This window comes from Falco punctatus, assembly GCF_963210335.1.
Source record: "Falco punctatus genome assembly, chromosome: 4".
NCBI lineage: Eukaryota > Metazoa > Chordata > Aves > Falconiformes > Falconidae > Falco > Falco punctatus.
This window is the reverse complement of record NC_137583.1, coordinates 13,672,447-13,695,091: the sequence shown is the minus strand read 5'-3', so window position 1 is coordinate 13,695,091 and position 22,645 is coordinate 13,672,447. Positions and strand designations below refer to the sequence as shown.

The 22,645-nt window shown below is 47.0% G+C and overlaps 1 protein-coding gene across 6 annotated transcripts in view; it reads right to left on the bottom strand.

Moving 5' to 3' along the window:
* PLXNB1 (plexin B1) overlaps nucleotides 1-22,645 on the bottom strand; it is an 88,115-nt gene that overhangs the window by 59,401 nt on the left and 6,069 nt on the right. The window contains exon 1 of one of the 6 annotated variants that reach the window (XM_080385572.1): nucleotides 1,753-22,639. The exons of 4 other annotated variants lie outside the window; for them this stretch is intronic. The gene's annotated coding sequence lies outside the window, so the exon portion shown is untranslated. Of the gene's footprint in view, nucleotides 1-1,752; nucleotides 22,640-22,645 lie in introns of those variants that run through there. One more of the 6 variants, XM_080385573.1, reaches the window with a different exon arrangement.

Below are 22,645 nucleotides of genomic sequence, written 5' to 3'. Positions count from 1 at the left end.
CTGCAGTACACTTGAAAGCAGAGCTCAGCGACCATTAAGTGCCTGGGTGCAGAAAACAGAACAAGGGCTGCTGCCTACCAGTCTATTATGATTTTGGCATCTAACAGTCTGCAAGATCCACCAGGAGGACTCACTTCGGTGTCTGCAGAATATTTGCGCAGATGCTGTTATTCCATCACTCATTTCTGTACGTGGGTGCTGACCCAGGCTACTCTCTTGACCTTGCAAGAAATAAAGCCTCTGTCCCACACAGGCAATACTGCTTCCCAAACCCTCTCCCTTCCAGATACTCCTGCCACAGGGGCCAGCACAGCAAGTGGGAGGATCACAGCACTTCACCCTTTGCAAAGAGAATTTGGTGCTGAAGCAAGGCCAGGCATCCCATGCACAAACAAAAACCCAGTGTCATTTGCCAAGCCTCTCGCACATTTGCCATGCTTTTTGGCATAACCTGGTCTGCACAGCGCAAGCAAGCCCAGCAGAATTAAGCAGTGGAATTGCACCTCAAGCCCACGGTTCATCTCTCCTTTATGTGACTTCTGGGTCCCATTCACTCACATCAATTCGCCTTGCCCTGAATTCAGAAGCTGTTGAGAATAGGGACTGCACACCTTAGTCCTCAGAGAGGACTTCAGAGAGTATTCCTAGGGGCTGAACAGGTACTCTCAACTCCTTCTCCCTCTGCCGGGACATTGGTGCTGGCCCAGACTAGTACCCCTCACACAGTACACACAGCTGTACACTCAGCTTCACAGCAAATTAGGATGTGGCAGAGCTCCCTCACCCTCTCAGCCCCCTGCACTGCTGATACCTGGATACCTGGGCTCCGAGGCACTGCAGGCTGCGCTCTGAGCACCCGCCAACTCCCCTCTCCAGCCCCTCAGACTGTCACCTGCTTTTCCCCCTCCTCCTGCTCCTCAGAGCTTCAAACAGCTCCATGTAGCAGCTCAAAGCGGTGCAGGAGGAGAAGACAGCATCAGCATGAGGGAAGAAGGGCCCTGCTATCCTACACCTTTGAGAAACTCACATGTTTTGTAAGGAACGATGCTCCTTCTAACACTGCTGCTCTTGCTCAGCCACAAAACCCGTATGTTTAACCTGTGCTGTGATCTGCTTCAGGGAACTACCGGGACTTGATTTCTATTTTACATCCTTCCAGCTGAGAAGTAATTTATTTCGGTGCCCTAGGCAGGAACTTAGTTGCCTGCAAAGCCATCCCTGTCTGCCTAAAGGAGGGAAATAAATCCATGATCTTACCCAGTGGCAACAGACCCCAGCCTTGGCCAACAGCCTCTGTCCAGCCTGCCATGAAGCTCAAATCCCTCCCAGCCCAACACAGGGCCAGAGGGGCCGGGGTGCTGTTTTCCAGCCTCTGGGCATTTTACTGTTCCAGGCACGATCCCTCCCCCAACCCTGGTCAGAAAGGAAAAGCCGTGGGAATGGAGCTCAACACCCCGAGGTAGGCTCACCCCTCGCCGACAAAGAACGCTTAACTCCCTCGGTGCCGGCGGGCAGCCCTGCGCAGAGGCTGGGCGGCAGGGACGCCTTGCTGGCCGGCCCTCCAGCAAAGGGTTACGGCTCCAGGACCGGCCGCATCCTGCTCCCCAGGCCACCGCTTCCCCACAGTGCCAGGCTGGGCGCAGGGGTCAGCTCTGCACTGTGCCACGAGCGGAAGGGCGGCCGGGGGCAGACCTGCCACTCGCCCCGGTCCCTCATGCTTTCCCAGGACGCCTGTCGCTCCTGCTGCCCTACCTTCTGGTGTTCTCATCCTCCACCTGCACAAGCCGGCAAGCCACAGGAGGAGAGCGCTTTCCATCCTTCCACGCTCCCAGCAAGTCTCAGAGGCTGCCCACTTAACAGAAAAATATCTTCATTATTGCCTCAAAGCACGTTTTCTCCCTTTTGCTCCGCATGCTGCTGTATGAAAGCCGTACAAAGTGGGGCCCTCGCTCCGTGCAGAGCGCGCGGTCAGCAATCAGCCAGCATGTCAGGAGTTAAGTTAGCATTTCCATTCTCCTGACCTGCACCAATGCTGGCTGAATATCGAGCTATTCTTTGCAGCTTGATAAAGCATGAGAAAGCTAAAGGCCTCACACACTCCTCTTTTCACAGTTTGGCCCGCTGCCCACAAGCTGTCACTCCCTGGCACCCAGGGCAAAGAGAGAGAAGGAGGCCAAACTGCAGCCAGCTGCAATGAATCACTCACTCCCCCCATTCCCTCCTCCCCAGGGAGCCTGGATCCCTCCTTCCGGCAAGGGGATAATGTCTGCCTGGCTACGCTGGCTTCTTTCACTGAAAAAGCCATCCTTTTCGGGAAGGGGGGGCTCCTATTGCAAAAGCTGCTGCCACAGAAAAGCGCAAAGCAGCTCCCAGCAAGACTGAAGAATGAGGATTTCTGCTCAGCAGCTGGATGGGAACGCACTCCTGCAAGTGTTCAGCACAAACACCACTTAAAAATCTGATGTTGGCTATTCGTCTAAATTGCAGGAAATTCTAAAGAACAGCTCAGGCACAGAAACTGATTTGGAGAAGACTGCTTATCCTTTCATGCCCTGTTTGTGTGATACTTATTTCGGGGACTGATTCCCATTGCAGTCCCTTCCTAGCTTCCCTTCTCCCCCACACTACAACATCCATCCCTATTACCATGTCGCACCCAAGCCCTTCCAAACACCACCATCATCCCCTCATATTTATTTTGATGGGTTCCATCACACAAACTCTTTCCCCACATCATAGCTCCTTCATTTTTAACACAAAACACCAGAGGGAAACACATCCAAATCTCGGGGTCAGTGGAGTCCAAGACAAAAAATGCAGCTGAGAAGGCATAGGAACACTAAGGTCATTGTGTGCCTTTACGCACTATAAGGCCAAGTTTAGGGAGCAAAGCCTTTGCAAGGTAAAGCAGTCGGCTCTTTCTTTCTGAGGAAGGGAATATTCATCCATAAAACACATACGAACTCAGCCCCTCACCATCAGCCTTGGCATGAGCTAACCAGTGGCACATGGATCCATCCACACGGCACATGGGATACTTTCACCCACTCATTTCTGTCCCCTGCAGAGTCACTCACTGCAGGCAGGCAGCCCCTGCTGGAGCAGGGGACCTCCCCCCCAGGACAGAGAAAGGAGCTGCAGGCTGCGCTGGTACTGCCGAGAGCATTTAACTCCAAACCTGGCAAAGTCTTGCTGCCTCCAAGTAGAGATGAGACGTGTCCTTCCCAACAGCACATGCTGCCACCTCCAGCACCCTTCTTCTCCCACTAGCAAGTCTCTACCCATCCCTGTCCCAGGGGCTCACACCCCTAAGAGCCATACAATACTGTCCACCCCGCTTCCCCCCTAAGGCAGCCACTTAGACTCCAAGTTCTGTCCAGGGGCAGTGTGCTTCAAATTCAGTCGGTGCCAGGGCAGGATTATACGCTTTTCTCTCTTCCTGCGCCTGTGGGATGACGAAGGAAGAGTTGCACAGCTCCCACCCGGCAGCCAATGTATATTTCAAACAGTGAGAAACCCATCGACTTTGTTTGGGTCACCCAAATGATCTACAGAGGGTTTTCTTTTATTATTGTTGTTCTTTGGGTTTTCAGGGGGTTTGTTTTTACAAAATCTGAAACAGCACAACACAAAACGTAAACCATTAAAAGAAACTTTGTTTAAAACAAAAAAAGTGGGAAGGACTTTCACTGTTCCTAAAGCTACTTTCATCACAAACTAAACCAAGTCTTTAAAACACTCTTTCAGGGACGCAGACTGTTAAGAATCACAAGTAACAACATGCAATGCCATTTTATCACATACTCTGTCAAATGACACGCTACATATGGATTTATCCCTTATGATATATTTATAGCACTCCGTAAGGTTTCTCTTGCCCTCCTATACATCTACATCAGTAAGTGCTTCCTCCACAACACCTGTGGCTATGAAACTAGTATATTGAAAAGATTATTACACTGAGCATCCATAAGTTAACAAGCTCTGGAACTCAGGTTACTCCTTGTGCAAATTAAAGGCAGAACACTCCCTCACTGTACAGACACACACAGTTTCGCTGCAGGAACGTCAGCTCATTCAGCATCACCCTCCTCTGCCAGAAGGATCTCTAAATGCAAAACTTAATAGAAACAGTTAATATCCAGAGTGTGGCTCTGAGCCATTTGAGCTCTATATGTAATATAATCGGGTTCATAATGCTCAGAATAGCACTCTGGAGTCCTAGTACAGACTAAGACCTCACTATATTAAGTGTTGTGTAGATAGTTGTTGAGGTGCCGTTTTCTCTTCTGTAAAATTGCTGAGCACCATATACAGGAACCAACCATAACCCATATTTTACAGAAGTTAGGACACAGGAGAGCAATGTATACTTTAAAAATGTCTTTTTTTGGCAGCTAAATCAAGTTAGTATTTTCACAGACACACTGGGGGGAGGGAAGGAGGGGAACACTGAGGTTACTCTCTCTCCAGAGCAGACAGGCAAAAGCCCAGTTCAGCCAAAGCTCACTGAGGCTCTTTATGTTCCCCTTCAGTGACAGAGGTCACTTGTCGAAGACTGAACCAGATCTGGTACTGGACTGCCTGCTAAGCACGCTGGCAAAAGGATCTGAGCTATATGCCCTTCTCTGCAGTTGTTCACATTTCTTCAGGACACCAAAGGCCTGGAGTAGGTCCCAATGCTGCTTGCACTTCCTTTGCTAAAAACATGTTTTCTAGCTCCAGAGTGAAATTTGCCTTAAATTCCTCATGCTTTAAGGAAAGGAAGCCCATACACAGGGTCTATGAAGAAGGTAATTGCTTGTGTTTGCCAAAACATGTGATTTATCCAAACTGTAATTCTTCTGGCACACGTTTCAGGTTATTTTCCTACCATAAATACAGGTTAGATTCATGTTTGAGCTGATCACCCTGTGATCCTCCTCAGGTTCACACTGCACAGCGGGTGCTGCAACCTGCTCATACTTTCCAAGCATCCAGAAGTCACAGCTCCTTAATTCATTGATTTTTAAGAGGCACCAGGTCACGCTGTCTGGCCTTCAACTGATCACAGTTCATGAGCATTTCTGGCTTAGGAACTGTATGTGTTTGAAGTGAATAGAGACTAGATGCCTTTTGCCAAGATGCCTGAGGCAAAGGCCTCAGGAGAGAAATCTACCACTTCCCAGGCTGATACAAATGGACAGGCATCCCCTCACTTCAGTGTTTATTCCCCGTTTGTGAAAAGGCTGGGAGAGCTGGCTATTCCAAGGGGGAAAGGAAGAACTGTAGTCTCCACAGTTGCAAGCAGTGTACTCGAAGAAACATCTAACAAGAGAAAACAGCAGCAGACAGCTGAGTACTGAAAGAGGGGAGCCCTCTGCAGAAACAAGACAAGTAACTCTGCAGAATGATCTCCTAGTATAGGTTGCTCCTTCAGATCAGCACTAGCCTGAATGCCCTGATGCAGTGAGAGAAAACACTATATGATGGGGAACAGGAAGGGACTATGTATGGACATGAGCAGGAGGAGGCTACGTATGAAGAAGGACATTCTCCTCTCAGCTAAAAAAAGCTGTGGTTTTCCGCACTGTTTTGCCTTTCCTCTGCTGTGTTGTTTCCCAGCTGAAAGGAATTCCATCAGCCCGTTGCAGCATTTGATCAGAGCCTGTCCTGCCTGCTGCCCCTGGCATGGGGCTCCCCAGGGACTGTCAAAGGGTAAGGGACAGAAGCAAAAGGGGGCACTAAAAATGTGCCTGCCAAGGCCTGGGTGCCAGCATGTTCTCCCAAGCTAAACAGAACAAGTTGGAAGGCAGGAAGAGAAACCATCACAAAGCTGTTTCTTAAACCAGATTTACAAGGATACCGTGAAATAGAGTAAGGTCATGGGTGAGGGGAGACTGAGCAAGTTAATGGCTAACCAGCAAGAGTGCCGTGAGAAACAGCAACCTGCAACAGATTTTCACGGGGAAACACCAAATCCAAAACTGTCACCTGCAGAGCAACTGGGAGCTGCCACTGCCTCCACTCTTCCCGTACCACTGCAATGCAATCGTAACTACAATAATATCCTCCCCGAGTCCTTGGTCCTCTAAGACAAGGTCATACTCAAAACTATCTTTGATCTTTTTTTGTGTGCCATGAGCGATGAGGATCTGAAAGTTAGGGTTTGGCAATTAAAGAAACTGCTGTGAAAATGTTACTGAATATTTTTGCCAGAACAGGTGAGAAGAACCTTCCAACTTCTTGAAGAGGTAGTGCATACAAAGGCAAACCAGTGCAGAGCTGCAGGGACAGCAAAAATGGTAGTCCCGCTGCTGTGCTGGACATTCCCAAGGCTGTCAGTGTGGCAGAGGATGAAGCCGGCTGCTGCTTTACCAGTAGTCACTCAGGAAACAAGCCATCAAGACCTACAAAAATGCTGGTGGTCTCATGAAGAGCAGTTTCTAGGAGAAAGGATATTTCATCATTTTGTATTTTCATAAGGATATTCTTGACCATTGGTTGAATAATGGTTTTTTGTTCCAGACTACAGCTTTAAAAAAAAAAACCCTAACACGTGAGCCTTCCTGCTATTGCTTTGCCATTCAAGACGTTGTCATTGTCACCTTTCAGATGTGTAAGTATAAGAGACAGCAGCAGCTGAGCTGTGGTAATTAGGAGGGAGAGATGTGCAGGCCTTGTCTCGCGTTTTTCTGTTAAGATGCGGTTTACACTCTGGCAGGTTTAACAGTCCCCAGTGAAAATAAGCCATCTGCATCTACTCCAGCAGACCATCCTCATTTCTGAACCCTTCAAATAGATCTTGAAAAATCAGCATTGCCTCCCTGCTCTTTATCAGGCCCAAATACAGTCACAAAACCATTAATTCTCTTACAGTAATACAGGAACGCTGGCTCTAGACCTCTTTGCAAGACACCTACTTCAAAAAAGTTCTCCCATTTTATTCAAACATCTACCGAGTTCAAAGTTTCACAGCTCTCTGTACTTGCAGCAGGGAAGCTGAGAAGGTCAGGACCAACCTCATTCAATTCTATTCACAAGCACTCTTCTTGAGGAAAGCCAGTAACTTTCGGAGGGCCTCTGCAGATTTTGCTCCACTGCTTTGCACGCTGAAGAATGGCTGGTTGGTAATCCTCTTTTCACTCAGTGAGCACAGACTCAAAGGTTTTCATCCCTGTGAGCTCAGAAATTTCCATTTCCATGTGAGAGAGACGTTTTCCTGGCAGTTCTCAAAAGATGCATTTGTAAAATAGGAAACAACCTCAAGGAATGCTAAAGCAAAGGAAAAAAGCTTTACGTGGACAGTCTTTCTACCTCAGCCAGGAAAGGAAATTCCTTCTCAGCACTGATGCCCCATAAACACAACCTACTCGGCAACTACCAAATACTTGATCAACACAAAATGACAGGCTGTCCACCCTGCCTTGTGCAAACACCCAACATTCTCCTAGGTGTTGGTTTCAGAACAGATGGGGCAACAGCCACCAACATCTCAAAAGAAAGAGTAAGTCCAAAAATCATCTTTGTGTGTGCATGCCAGACAAGAAAGGACAACAAAGGCTGCATATCAAATGGCCGGGACAGATGACAGAAGTAAAGGTACTCTAGTGAACTCTCTACAGGGAAGACAAGCTCACGTCAGTGATTTTTAAACTTGTAGTCCATAGACTTTTGTCTGCAAAGGTAATTAAAAAAGCAATTCCACTGCTGTATCTCTACTGGAAAATGTTTAGAAGTCTGCAAATCCAAAGAGGTTGAAACTTGCTTCTTTCAAGTGCAAAACATTCAGGTGGCCCAAAGCCAAGTCCCAGAAAAAAGCCCTAGTCAGTAGCTCTGGAATGCCAGCTCTTAACACAAACCAAAAGCATACAAACCCTCTGGTCGGGCAACTCACAGTACCATCTCCCACCAAAAATGCACTTAAAATTGCACTCTTAAAATTGCAGCTATCGTTCACCTCCTTGATTTTATGCCAGGGAAACCCAACTGAAGTCTTACTTTGACACTCTCCAAAGTAGTCAGCCTAGCGAGCTTTTTTTCTTACCTTGCTTTGGGGAATTCCTTTTTAGTGCCTCTGCAAAGAGAAACAAGAAGGCTTCATGCCACATCAGGCAAGATCCCTTCCATCACTCCCAGCTCCTTAGCAAAGGCATTCCTGAGGCACACTATGCCCTAATAAATCAACGCAAGTGCTCCAGGTTTCCCCGGCAGCTAGAAGCTGGAATTCTGCAGTGAAGGCAAACACCTCCCCAGCTAAAGCAAACACAACCAGGGAGCCCCTGCTGAGCGCCCACAGCTACTGTCAAAGGAGGGATGGAGAGAGAAGGTAGGGATTGCAAGGCATCTGGCTGACAAAAGGCAATCTAACTTAAAGACATAAGATAGCCATGAATCCAGCCCTGACCTAGGCATTCCTTTGTGCAGGCATGTGCTTGCCAAAACATTTTATCAGTGCAAAACCACAAAACTTCATTTTTAGCGCAATGACCATCTTGCCCAACATGGATGGTAGTTCTGCTTTTAAAAGCATTTATTTTAGCATTTAGAAGGCTCGTACAAAAGATCTGGAAAAATTACAGAACAAAAATAGCCCAGTCTTAAGCAGCTTATAGCTTAACTCTAAAATAAACGAAGACAAAGGAAACAGCACTGATCAGTATGAGCTACAGTCAGCTCAGCAGAACAAGATGACTGCTGTTTCCAGGGGTAAAGGGAGGTGTTTGGGTGTTTTTTTTTCTTTCTAAACCATATAACAGAAAAGACCTGATGAAAGATTTTATAAAAGAATTATTAGGTGGGTTGGCATACATTTATGGGCCAACCACTTCTCACACAGAAATGAAACCAGTATTTTTCAAAAGCAGCACAAGGAAACAACACAGGCTAATGTTACCAGACAAACAGCAGCAAGACTCCAACTTCCAGCACTAACATTTGCTAGATTGCATACAAAAAACCCTAGATGAGCTGCTTCAATACCTCATTTTCAGTTGCACTTGGCAAGTAAGGGAAGGGAGTAGCCAAGGCAGGGCTGAAACAGTGACACTTAAAAGCAAGAGCTGACTGCCTCAAATGCTGTTACAACAGGCAGAAACCCATCAATACCTTAAAAATAAATCCCATTTACTAAAACAAAGGCACCTTCCTCAGACAAACGCTGAGAGCTGGCGTAAATATGCAGATTTCAACATCTCCCACTCCCCATGGTTATGCTCTCCCACAGGGAGTTTCCAGGGAGAACCTTCAGTGCGTGGATGGGAGGTAGCACAGGGTAAGCATGAACAAATCCCACTTATATCTGACCCGGTCTGTATCACAAACCCATGTCTTCAGCTTCCACGGCATCACCTGGAGCCCTCACTCTGAGGCCGCTGTAAGGCACATTTTCCTTCCCACTCGAAGCACCACCAGATTCCAGTCTATAAGCAAACCCGACTTTAAGGGAAATCCTGGTCTAGCTACAGGTGGTTAATTGAGAGACACATGCCAGGCAGCTAACAGTGCACAGCAATGGTGGAAAGCCTGCAGATCCACCAGGAGGTGAGTGCCAGGAGCTCCCCCGACCACAAACCATCCCCCCAGCTCCCCCCTCCCGAACAAACACAGACTGCTGAGTGAGATTCAGCCCGCAGAGCTGTGCACTGTTTGGGAAGACCCCCGAGTGGCAGCAGGGCACTTGGAAGGCTTGGGTCTCAAGAAAGGAATCACAGATGAATGTGTTGGGTGAAGGACTCGTACATATGTATATGTGGAGAGAGACAGACACAAAGGACGGCTGGGGGATGGGAAAAGAGACAGTGAGACTTGTCTCCAGGCCTTGTGCTTATTTTGACCTTTCGGTTAAAGATTCTCCGAAAAGGCACTGTTCAGCCCCAAGCCTGATTAGACGTCTTGGGAAAAACAGAGCACATGAATGAGCACTGAGCCATAACACAATCTTGATATTCCCACCCATCCATATGGCCAAAAAAAGCGAAGTTCTTCAGTGCAAACATTGGCAGCAGCAGTATGAAACTAATGTGTTAATTATCAGACTTTGCAATCCAGCACAGTACAGAAATTGCTGATGCTGGCTATTATATAGTCAACCAGAAGCCAAATAGAACAAGTACAACATCAGTTAACCCTTTCAGAACAAAGTTAATAATTTGCTAATTACAGGTTTCTGGAATGTGTAGACCAAGGTCTGTTTTTCAAACTTCTTTTCTCAGAGATACCTTTAAAATGTATTTGGTATGGCAAGATCTCCATCACTCACAACTCTTCATTAACATTCAGTCTCAAACTCGGATGTTTAGCTTAAATTCAGGAGAGCCCACTGCCCTGCTTTACACAACATCAGACTAAGTGAGCTCAATGATTTGTCTGGCCTTGTAAAACCGTAAGTTAGGTTTCAGCCTGTAAATGATCGTAAATTATCCTGAAACAATCACAGGCTAAACTACAACACTCAGACTTACTTCTCGTATAGGATTTTCACACTGAATGTAAGACAAGATTAATGAAAATAGCTGAAATTACAAAAATGCAGTTGGAATTTAACACTGTTCCTCAGCGTACATGGGTCTACGCACCAACTGCTTAATAAAACTCCACTTTCCTAGAAAGTTTAATCAGTAAAATAAGTACCACAAGACAGATCGGATAGAAAGATCCGTGTAATGGTGAAAGAAATAGTGTGAGAAATATAAAGAACATTTTGTTCTCAGGAGACATCTGAACTACAAACCTCGGGTTAGCACTCCCATCACGAACAAGATTCTTTATATCCAGGATGTACCACTTATGTCGCATAAAACACTCAGACATAAACAAAGTTTGGGAGGAAAAAAAACCAGGGACAAGGAACAAAACTGCATCAGTCTTGAGGTTATTTCTAAAGCACGGAAAACCAGAAATCAGTTGCAGCAGGACTAGTCAAGAGTCACATAATTTAAGGTGCGACCACTCTGACTTCCTGCCTACCACACAGGCGCCATTCCGCTTTATCCGCTCACACCTCCACAAAAACCATTAAGTGGTTCTGTGAAATGTAGTGGTTTATGGCATCTAGACTAGAGGCCTCCGGAGGTCAAAACATAAGTTCACTACTCCCCTAGCAGTATGCTCCAATGGCTTCATCATTCTTTCTGGCAGCAAGGCCAGTCTAATTTCTTATTTGTTTGCCTTCTGCCTTGAGCCATTAATTCCTTCTCTGCTGGATTAAAGAGTAGCTCCTCGGTTAAAGCACGTGCATAATTGACTAAGTCACCTCTCAATAGCTTTTTTGGCAATCAACAGCTCAGTCCTGTCAACCTCTCGCTACAAGGCACCTTCCCGACTGCTTGACCAACTTTTTTTTTTTTTTTTTAATATCAATTTGATTGTCATCCCTCCACCCTGCCCCCTTCCTCCCCCTTCCTCAGGGTCACTGCTTTGGTGAAGCACACAATTGGTGAATGATCAGTGTCCCTGGCACACAGAAGTCTGTACTTGCCTGTATCAGATGGATTTTATTTTACTAGACCCATTTTACAGCATAACAGAGGAGCTACAGAAATCATAGACTGCAAAGATTTTATCAGTTAACAGTCAATTACCTGACTCTGAGTATAAGGAGCTCGTATCTTTCTTAGTCACCATTTAACCATTTCTCCAAAAGCTCTAAGGAAAACTTCACTACCTGATCCCCTTTCTGCCAAAGATTTAGGTACTATTCAGGATTTTTAAGCAAGAAAATCCCAACAGACCTGTCATTTCCAGCTGCAGTTTTGAATTTGCCCCCAGCATTGCCTGCTTCTCTGCTGAATCAACATTAGCAGCAGCTTTAGATTTATTTCCAGAATACTGATGAACTACTGAACAGCACAGAGTATAGTACTGATACTTGCTGAAGACACCTGCTAGGAATACCACCTTCCAACATGTAACCCATTATTTCAGGTGCATCAGCTTTTTTTTTTTTTTTTAATTAAATAATGATGAGGTACGGTGTTGATGTTGGCACAGATCAATTATTCATACCATTGTACGGCTCCAAGTCAAACATTCTAAGAAACACATTACATGGACACAGTCACCTGCTGCCATGTACTCACGTGTTTCTTTCCAGCTGCTCTACCTATTAAAACAACAGAACCCTGCGGAGGTATATATCCTCTGAAGCAGACATAAAACCTAATAACTACCCATCTCAAATCTCCCCAAAGACCCGAGTTATTCAAGATCATTGCAAGAAAAGCATTAATCCCTTGTAGATGTTAACCAGGCGCTCAACATCACGAGGACTAGTGCCTCCTACTACTTCTCTTCTAGCAGAAGGCCCATTGAACTTCCACCTTCAGCCAGCATTTCCATTTAATGACTGTTCTCATTTTGCGCTATTTGTCAAATGCACATTTAAGTTCACAAAGAGCACATGGCAGAGAGCTTACGCTCTGTGTGCAGGCAGGAGCACAGGCCAAGGCTTGGGTGCAGGTCAGCATGACAGCTGGCAGGGCTCTGCCCATTATACCACTCAAAACAACTCCAAAGCAAGTGCAGAATGAGACGTAGCTTTTATCAATCCTTACCTTGGTATTTTCGTACCAAGAAACTTTCTTCCCATTGTGAACCCCCCCAGCCCAGCTACCCCAGAACGCTAATACCTGGCTGTCTATCAGGGACACTATCCTCTTGGATGAGATCCTCAACCAAGTTCCAAGCAGCAGGAACATGCAGCCTACGGAAAACTGGTGGCAGGCAAGGCTAACCATCAGCTTTAACAGCAGAAAGTCTGCTCATATTTATGCATGACCGCTCAAGTGAACTGCGTGACTGCTTTTGTTGATCTGCTCTCAGCAATCTATTCTTTCAGCAGGAACATCAGGAGGAAGCCACGCTGGGACTGGGCAAGGGAAAGTAAGCACCCTGTGGACATAGTGAATGGGACAGAAAATTCCCCTACAAATTCTGTAAGTTTATTTGCAGCGATGCTCTACATTGACTTTTCTAGCAGCTTTTTGGGACACCTTCACACATCAAAGCCCAAGCCACAACACAGCAGTCATTTTGACTAAATCTACTTTAGAAATTGATTAGACCATTGATTTTTTCATAGCTTAGATAGAGACAAAATGACCTTTCTATCCCACAAAAAACAAAGGGAATTAACACATGTAAACAGTCATTTTAAAGAACTGTTTTGCTTCTTTAGAAGGGAAGTCCTCTAATACTTTTTTTTTTGCTTTTCTTGCAGCTCTCAAAAGATCAATTCCCCTTCCTTCACTTGAGCTTTCCACCTTTCTGTACCAAACAGGCCAAAGGGACAAGACTTCTTACAGCATATACAGAAGAACAGCCTGAAGACAAACCCAAGACTCAGATCTTCCTATAGGTCACTGAGTGGGGTAAAGAAATCAGTAGACTGTAGACTATTTGTAGACTAACAGTTCTATTACAGCCAAGTGAAGCAGCATCGCAGAGGATGGTTCCCAGTAGAGAGAACAGTTTCAGAAGCACAAAAAGTTCAAGGCTGTCTCTACACAGAGAAGAGTTTTCCGAGATGTATTCTTCATTACAATGGAATAACAAGGCTGCTCCATGTGTTCATATTGGCTGAAACCATTTCCCTCGTGAATCACTGCATACATACGATTTCTACCTGCTTAAATTAAACACATTGCATTTTGGGCGAAGTTCCATCATTAAGACCTTATGCCTTCTGGTACTTCCTACATGGTGCACTTGGGGATGCAGATTACAATCCTAGAGCTGAACAGCCAGGTGCCATTTTTGTTTTGATGATCCAACAGGCTCTGGCAGCTTGCAGAGAACACTGAGGCTGTCATTGTTACTGCAGCACCCGCCAGGATTACACTGTGCTGGCAGCACTGGGAGGATGGTAAACAGATGCACAGCCCAATGGCTTTCAAACATTCAGGAGGCAATACAGGCAAAGGAAAAGGATGGAACCTCAGAGCTGCAAGTGCAGGTCATTCTCCTATAACAGCTCCGCTCAGTGCTACAGCATCCTGGGACTTGCACATTGCTGCTAACCACCTGTGCCAGACACAAACCTTCCATCAGCAACAGAATAGAAAACTGCAAAACTACTTAACCATAAATGTTTGTGTCTCATGGCTGCAGGAGCAGAACGTCAGCATACAAGTTCTTCCCAGCAGGATGCCCATCACCGTCATCATCTGGAAGGCAGACACTGTTTAGATGTTACTTGTCTGTAGCTAATGAGTTTGGCATTCATAGATCCACTGCAAGAGCTGTTGCTATAGCAGGTCTGTGATGGTGTGATACTGTAGATGTATTTGAATGGTTAGCTCCAAAATAACACGAGTCTGCAATACGGCCATCAGCTTGCCTCCTCTTTACAACTTTCATTCACAGACTTAAGCAGAGACAGTTGTCCTCAGTGTTGTGAAGCCTAGTTATGCATTATGGAACAGTACCCAGTATGAATACAGATCTTCAAGGAAAGCTTCATGATGCCACCACCCTGTACATATAGGCCTTGGTACCACAATGCAACAACGTGATTATTTGCAATTGTTGCTGGCAAGCAAGCCTTCTGTATTTTGTAGACAGAAAATGCTCAAAGTTCAAGCATCTAGAACACAGTACCGTTACTACAACACACTGGAATGGTTTTAAAATACAATAAGCCAGAAAGCACAGTTGTCAGAACTACCCCAGAAGCCTTTAAGTTCGTGGCACTCTGCGGCTGAGCTGGTTACTGAGGCTACTGACACAGGCTTTCACTTCCCCTGCAGAACAGTTCAGCGTTGAGAACGAAGGGGTCATGGTGACTTGGGCACTATAAGGACAGAGACATGACTGTCCCAAGCCCAGAAAAAGCAAAACAGGCTAAATGGCTCTTTCATCTGTTCCTGTGCAGCTGCTCATATGGCCGTACTGCCAGCACACACAGCCCCTGCTCCCAGTCTCTGCTGCTGCGGCGGCGAGCAACCTTGCAGGTAGCTGCCCTCTCGGTAATGCAGAGGCCAAGAACAGCATTTGCAGGACAGCTGCTCTACCTCACTGCTCCTTTTTCTTTCGCTCTACATCATCTCAGCACTGCTGGGCATGGAGCACAACAGACACTCCAGCACCGGGACTCCAACTGCCTGTTACTGTGGCCAAGGAGCTCGGCATACTGAGTCACTCCAGGATGGCAGTGCCACAGGGACTGCTCTGCCTTCTTGCCAATTCAAATTTTGCCTGTGCTGCCAAGAGGACAAGCTGGTAGCAGACACCCAGGGCCATTTTGCAATTGTACACGCAGCTCTGTTGGCTGTCACGCTTCTGGAAAACAATTTCTAGTTACAAATCCTAAAATGACAGAAAAAATTACATCAAGGAAGCAAACCCTAAGAGTCAGTGCTACCCGTTGGAGCAACAGCAGTCCCCCAGAAGGCATAGCCCTGCGAGGGAACCACACCTCTTCACTGCAGCCACAAGAAAGCTGCACTGACATGCAGGCCAAACAGCAAAGAGCCCTTACAATCCTTGCCTTAAATTTCTCTCAGCAGTTGCAGGTTGGTGTGAAGAGTAATCCAACATGTTTCAGCTGAGCTAAGGATCAGAATGTAAGTGCACAAATGCCTTAACAGAAATGCCCAAGAAAGGCAAGATGTCACAGTGATATTAAGATTATTGGCGTTTTATAAATTTCCAAATAATTTAACTATTTTTGAGGTCACAATTTGACAGAATGCTCAATCAGATGTCTACTATTAAACTCAATACATAAGTGTCCCTAGGTCCTTCAACATCTCTGCAGTCTCATTTCAGCAATTTCTCTCAAAATGCTGAACTAGCTGAAAAGATTTGGCAAATAAACAGAGCCCCTCGGTTACTAGTTCTCTGTTTCTCACAGCGGCACACATAGCTCCCAAGCACTTAATTCAGCTGCACACCTGTTTTACCATTCTCTTGGACAGAATCATTCAGTAATGGACTGCAATCTGTATGCAAGAGTTGAGCAGTATGCAAAACCAGATCAGAATATTGACGGCTGTGGGATTCAGAAGTCCAGGAAATGCTCTTGGACTAGAGATCTCCAGCACACACATTTTTTGGCTACACTGAAGGTAGGAGACAGCACAGGACAGGTGAGAAGAGCTCATGACTCTGGTGTGTGGAAGACAGCAGACGGATGATCCCTGAAGCGTTACCAAATGCTCTCACATATGGTAATTTGCTATTAGGTAATTCACCAACAGAGTTGCTCTATGCAGCATTTTAAGAAGGTTAGTCTGATGCAAAAAGTCTTGGGATCAAAGCTGAAAGTGCTAGAGAGTTGCTCCATGGACATTAACTCCACGCTGTCCAAAACCCTACACCAACTTCAATGCTAACAATATGTGTCTCCTGTGAAGACAGGCTGAGGGAGTCAGGGTTGTTCAGCTTGGAGAAGAGAAGGTCCTGGAGTGATATTAGAAATAAATTCTTTACTGTGAGGGTGGTGAGACACTGGAACAGGTTTCCCAGAGAAGCTGTGGATACCACCCCCCTGGCAGTGTTCAAGGCCGGGCTGGATGGGGCTTTCAGCAATCTGGTCTAGTGGAAGGTGTCCCTGCTCATGGCAAGAGGGTTGGAACTAGGTTATCTTCAAGGTCCCTTCCAACCCAGACCGTTCTATGATTCTGACAATGTCTGGTCTGGCAAGAGCACCTCTGAAGCCCTGGCTCCTGTGCTTTAAATTTTTGTTGTCTGAAGAACTTCCACCCAAGCACAGAGCACTTGCAGGGCACTGTCTGGAGCATCTTCTTAAGCATTTGTTTGGCCAGCTGTTCACAGAGGCTGGCATTTCTTTATGGAGATTAGAGAGCCCAGGAACTCCTCACAGGCTCACACAGGAGGACAGGGACATGGCCATGTCAGGGGCACGGCAGAGGGATTTCAAGAGCACAGTATCCAGGAGTCTGGACCAGAGGGTGGAAACAGGCTGCGCTCAGTTCTCAAGGTAAGTCTGGGAGGCCACCTAACCAAAATGTGAAATGGTGCGGTATAGGAGAGCTAAAAGAACTGAGATTGAAACAAAAATGATTTTAAAATAGGCACAAAAGGGTAGAAACTTTAAGCTGAAAACACTACTTCTATGTAGTAATTTTCGCAATTATTATAATAGGATAAGTTGTCAAATATACCCATTCTATTTAGAGAACGACATGCAATTTAGTCAGAAAACTAGTTTCATCAGCATGGACCAATGCTTGAATACAATCAGCTTCCCCCACCTGCACAATCCCAGGTACAACTACCCTCCTGCCACAACAGAGCTGCAAGGAAGGGCAGGATGCAAGAAAAGACCGCATTCTGCTTGTGATAACTTCAGCAGCAGCATGAATCCCATCACTGCAACTCAGTTGACAAGCAATACTAAATTATGCTGCAATAAGCTGACATGCATGTTTTTTCACTGAAACCCAGAAGCTCCAAAGGCAGCCCTGCCTTTAAATTCAGAATTATGGAAAACTGCAAAAAAGAATGAGAATGGTGATGACTTGAAATTCTCTGCACCTGCAGATACACAGCTTGTTAACAACAGTGCTCTATTTAGTTAATACCTTACAGCTGTGTACCCCGATGGCTCACCACAAATTCTAGGTGGGTATTTAGAGCAAGTGGTCTTGCAATTCCTAAACTCCAACGCCCAACACAGAACCAGCCTAGCTAAGCTACCACGAGGAACAAAGATCAATCCACCTACAGCCCCAATGACATAGGGACCAGAGACTTTTCCCCATGAGACAAAAGGGGAACAGATACAAGTAGCAAGATAAAAATCACAACATTCCCATACTTCAAGAAGGGAAATGAATTATCATTTCCTACAAGGCAGTAGCTGTAAAGTTGCAGGAATTTTGGAAGCAGCAGCACTGGTGCAGAGTAGAGAGACAGGGGACAGGGGAAACTCAACCCACCAGTTCCATGCTCTTCCGTAGCTGAAATTCAAAGCCAAAAGCAATGCAAAAATCTCACGTTTGCCAGGCACAGGAGAAGCATCCTCACAGTACTTGCAGCGCTCATACTGCAAGCAAATAACTGCAGTTCACATCCCATTAGACCCTGATACCTGGGAATTTCCTTAGGATCTATATCGTTTGAAGATTCACCTCACATTTTGATCGACACCTAAAATCTCCCTACCAGATCATGCTACCACAAAGTTCCTTTCTATTTCACCTGCCACCCCCCACCCCCCTGCCTTTTGCTTTCTTGGGAGTGGCCAGTAAGATTTAGAAGTGAAATTCTAACATTAAATTCAGGATATTAGAAATAGTTTAAAAGTGGATCCAATAAAAAAAATAAAAATCAAATCCACCTAAACTGACACCATTTGTTTCTTTTTCACTGCCCCCCCCCCCCCCAGCATTGGGAGGCAGTACTTAATTCTAGTTAATGAAAAGGAGACCTAAATTGCTTCCTGCAACCTCAAAATATCTCAGATATCTTAAGTTACTACTTGGCTAAAAAAAAAAAATTATTAGCAGTGAAAACAAGTCCTCCGCATTTATTACTTAAGCAGCTGGAGAGAAAAAGCAGAGCCTTAAAGAGATCACACCAAAGCACTGTGGTTCTTCCATTAGTTAAGGCTGCATGTCAGTACAGGTCGAAATATCCTGCTTCATGTTTTTGCACCTTTGCAGCTTAGCAAGTCTGAGCTCCAGCAGCTACAACCCAGGCCAGTTTATTAAGCAGGGGCACACAATAGTTACCACTATAGCATGAAAGCTGATCCTATATGCTTCTAGAGAGCTAGATCCTCTAACATTTTTTCAGGGTCCCTAGACTCAGTATGCCAAGGGGGAAGATCTTTTGGCTCTCATCAGTGTGTAACACATGAGATTACTTTCTGAATTGAATTAAGTGTCTACTCTGCCTCCTGGAACAACAGTGTCATGCCACCAGGCCGTGCACATGCTCTTAAAGTCTCAAATGCTTGTCCCTGAAAAACATGCAAGAATTTTCTAAGAATTGTCTTCCGGCACCAAGATCAAACCAGACAACGCTCAAATAACGATCAATATGAATCTCCTCTAAAGACATCATCACAACCATCAGGTCATCAAAGACACCTCCAATCATAGGACAAGAAAAATGATACCAGCACAATGAAAGACCAGCTGGCACATTCCCATAAAGGCAAAAGCAGCCCTCCTGTGGTTTTGATGAACAGCAGAAGACGAATCCTTTCAGATACAGTAATCCTGCAATCAGATACTCAAGAGAAGCACAAATAAATGTGAATCAAATCCAGGGCTCTAACAGATTATGGGGAATGCAAAGGAGAGTCAGTAGAATGCACCAGCTGTCCAGCGCTCAGAGCACAAAGACATTTCACTGAAGATCCAGGTGAGCGAGAAGGGCACCGGTCCAACCCCTGCTTCCTGAAACTAGCTTGTATCTAGAGGGCTAATTCTTACAAGAAAGCAGGCAGGCTCATGCCTCCTCTGACTGCTACCACCCTGCACAGCCTGCAAGTTGGGATAAATCAAAGCCCTATCATCTTCCTCCAGGATGCCCTTGTGCAAGATCGGGAGGGTCCTGCTCAGAACTTGGCTACAAAAGCCAGTTTGAAGTTTCAGGAGGAAAAAAAAAAAAGAAAGAAACAACAGCTACAAACAAACAAAAAAGGAACTGATGGAGAGGCTGCCCGGGAGGAGGATAAACCAAAGTCCTTGTAAGTTTGCTTTGACAGGCAGCAAGAAGGACTGAGACAGAGAGGAAGATGACAGAAGAGAAATGAGTCTGATTCAGAGGGAGACCTTTTACCACAAAAAATACTGAGCATTTGTGGGAAGCGGTTGCTTCACCTTCTTCTGAACTTCCCCTCATCCGCTGTTCTCCCTCCCCAGGTGACACTAAAACATAAGGCATTTCTTCTACTGGAAAAGATAGCATGCCTCCGTGTACACAACACTGCTGTCTAAATTAACCACCCCAGAAAGCAAACAGCAATAGTGGAAGACAGCAAGTGCAATTACTTTTGTTTTCCTGTTGGACAGTGCTGGCGAGCACACACCCCACACACAGGCAGCCTGGGTGGGTGCTTTTTCCTTCGGAGCACACCCAACATACAACAGGCATTGCTGATTTGGCAGGCAGTCTCTCTCCAGGCACACGGGGCCACCTTCAGCAGCAACAGATACTTTCCAGACTTGTTCAGTCCTCGCAGTCTCTGCTGACGCTGCTAGGGAAGCCCGAGCGTGCCAGCAGCAGCAGCGCTGGCAGAAACAGCCCCGCTTTGCACAAAGACTGGCACTGAAGCGAAGGGAACGGCTCCGTGCGCTCCATGCAGCTCTGCCAGCTATTCCCTCTGCCCTTATATGGGAACATCCCTGGCCCCACTGGGAACAGGATGCTGGTGGACACGAAAGGTAAGGCAGTACCTGAGCTGTCAGCACGCGAGGGCAGAATTCTTCTTTTCCGAAAAGCAAGCAGAGCCCAGGAGCCCAGACTCTTTACAGCACTTAAGCGGGAGAAAGCAGAGATTAAGGAGTGTCAACAGCTGACAGTCTGTGCCCACCTTTCTCAAGAGAGTTATGCTGGTAATTTTAATCTTATTAAATATTGTTAATCGTATTACTAACCTAACTCTTTTCACATGTTGGAAGAAATTTAAAGAGAAAAAATCCATATACGACCATGCTACGTTAAATACTTACTAGCCAAATCTCAGTTCAGGGCGAGTCCCTGGCTTGCAGATTCTAGTTGTGCTACACACCGGTGTGGATGAACATGGAAATAGTCTGCTCAGCACCAGATTACCAACAGGTCACCTTCCCTGCCTGATTCTTCTCTGTCCATAACCCGCTTGCAGTCTTCTCCTGGGATTCTGCTAGACATTCCTGGCCTCTCAAAGTGACCCTATTAAAATCTATGCAATTCCATGCCCGGTTTATAACAATCAAGGGGAAACACCAATTTCTCCATTAGAATGCAAAACCACATAGTACAAAAGCCCAGTGCATCAGCTGCCTCCTGAATCAGGGCAAACGCCTCCATCACTGGCTTAGCTCCCAATGTCACAGATACATCACTAATGTCATGCTCATCAAATTCTGCATTTTACACACAAGACATAATGCAAGACTCCTGCGACCTCCCTTCAAAAAGTGAGACCAGAAACGAGCAGGCCACATTCAACACTCCACCTTACACAGAACAAGGCACTTGTTTAGTTAAATACAGACCCTGCTGTTTTACAACACTCAGGATCGTAGCCCCTTCCTTTATAACTACAGCAGCCGTCCAGGTAATTCTCTCAGGACTACTCCTGTTCCAGACTGCTGCCCTGAGATAAAGCAGCAGTCATAGAAAGTTTAGATTTGAGAAAAGAAAGATCTCAAGTTGCACTGATGTAACAGAAAACACACCTGCATAGGGGGCCCAAACACTTGCTGCAAACTGTTTAAAAGGAATGTGTTCAAGGTGGAAAACGAGATCTCCAGAGCTACAGGACTTCACTCACTCAGTTTCAGTACAGACAGTGAAATCAATGCTGAGGGGAAAGAGGTGAACACGTGGCCTTCCAGAAGTTAAAGGTATTGTATTTGACAGAAAGCCACCTTCTAACAGTTCCGTTTGTTTTTTTTACTGTTGCTGGAAAAAGTGTTGAACAGATTGAAGAAGGCAGACAACTTAGCCTCCCCTAGGTTAATAATCTAAATGCATGCGTAAGTTAGCAAAACAGCTTTAATTATTAAGCAACTGTGCTTGCTGTAGAAGGAAGTTATTGCTGCCTCTGAGGTTGAAGTTTCAGGAATACGATGACACTGCCTTGTAACTATTATTTTTTTTTAAACATTGCCTGGCTTCAGCCCCTGCTTGCTGCCCCACTGCTCGCAGCTGGCCCTCCAAGCCCTGGAACAGGGCTGCTCCCTGAAGATAGTCTTTCTAATCAGCAGAAGGATTGAGAAGTTACCTTGAGCTCCCCAAGTAAAAAAACCCCTGGCTCTCTCCTGCACTGGAAAATTCTTATCATCCTCCGAAAGCGGCAGCCGCACCAAACCTGAAGGCTGCACCCACAGGACACAGGTGACAGCCCGGTCACAGCCCCGGCCCCAGCACCGCTGGCCGTTCACACGGCGCTTCTCCCGCGTCCCGCGCCGGGTCTTTACACCGCCGCGGCTGCCAAACGCCCGCCCGGCACAAGGCGCCGGCTCCCGGCACGGAGCGGCCCCGCCACCGCCGCTTCCCGGAGGCACGGCGGCCCCAGCGCGCCCCCGGGGCCGGGCAGCACCCCCCGCCCGGCGCCCCCAGTGCTGCCAAGGTCGCGGTGGACGCACCCGCCGCGCCCGCCCAGCCGCGGCCCCGCGCCGCCGGCCGCCCGGCGGAGGGGCTCGCCCGGCCGGCCCCCGCTCCTCCCCCGACCGTGGGGCCGCGACGCCCTACCGGCCCAGCGGGGTCGGCTCGGCGGGGCGCCCGTGTGTGCGTGCGGGGAGGGGGGCACCCAGCCCCCGGAGCCCCCCGGCTCGCTCCGCGCCGCCGGACCGCGGCCCGGCCCCGCCGCTCCAGAGGGGCCGCGCCCATCCCCCCACGCGGAGACAAAGCGCGGCCCCCGGGCGGCACCTGCCGCCGGCCGCTGACCCCCACCAGCGCCCCCCCCCGGGCCGGGCACGGCGGCGGACGGCAGCCCGCGGCCACCCTCCTCCCGCCCCCCGCCGCGGACCTCCCGTCCCCC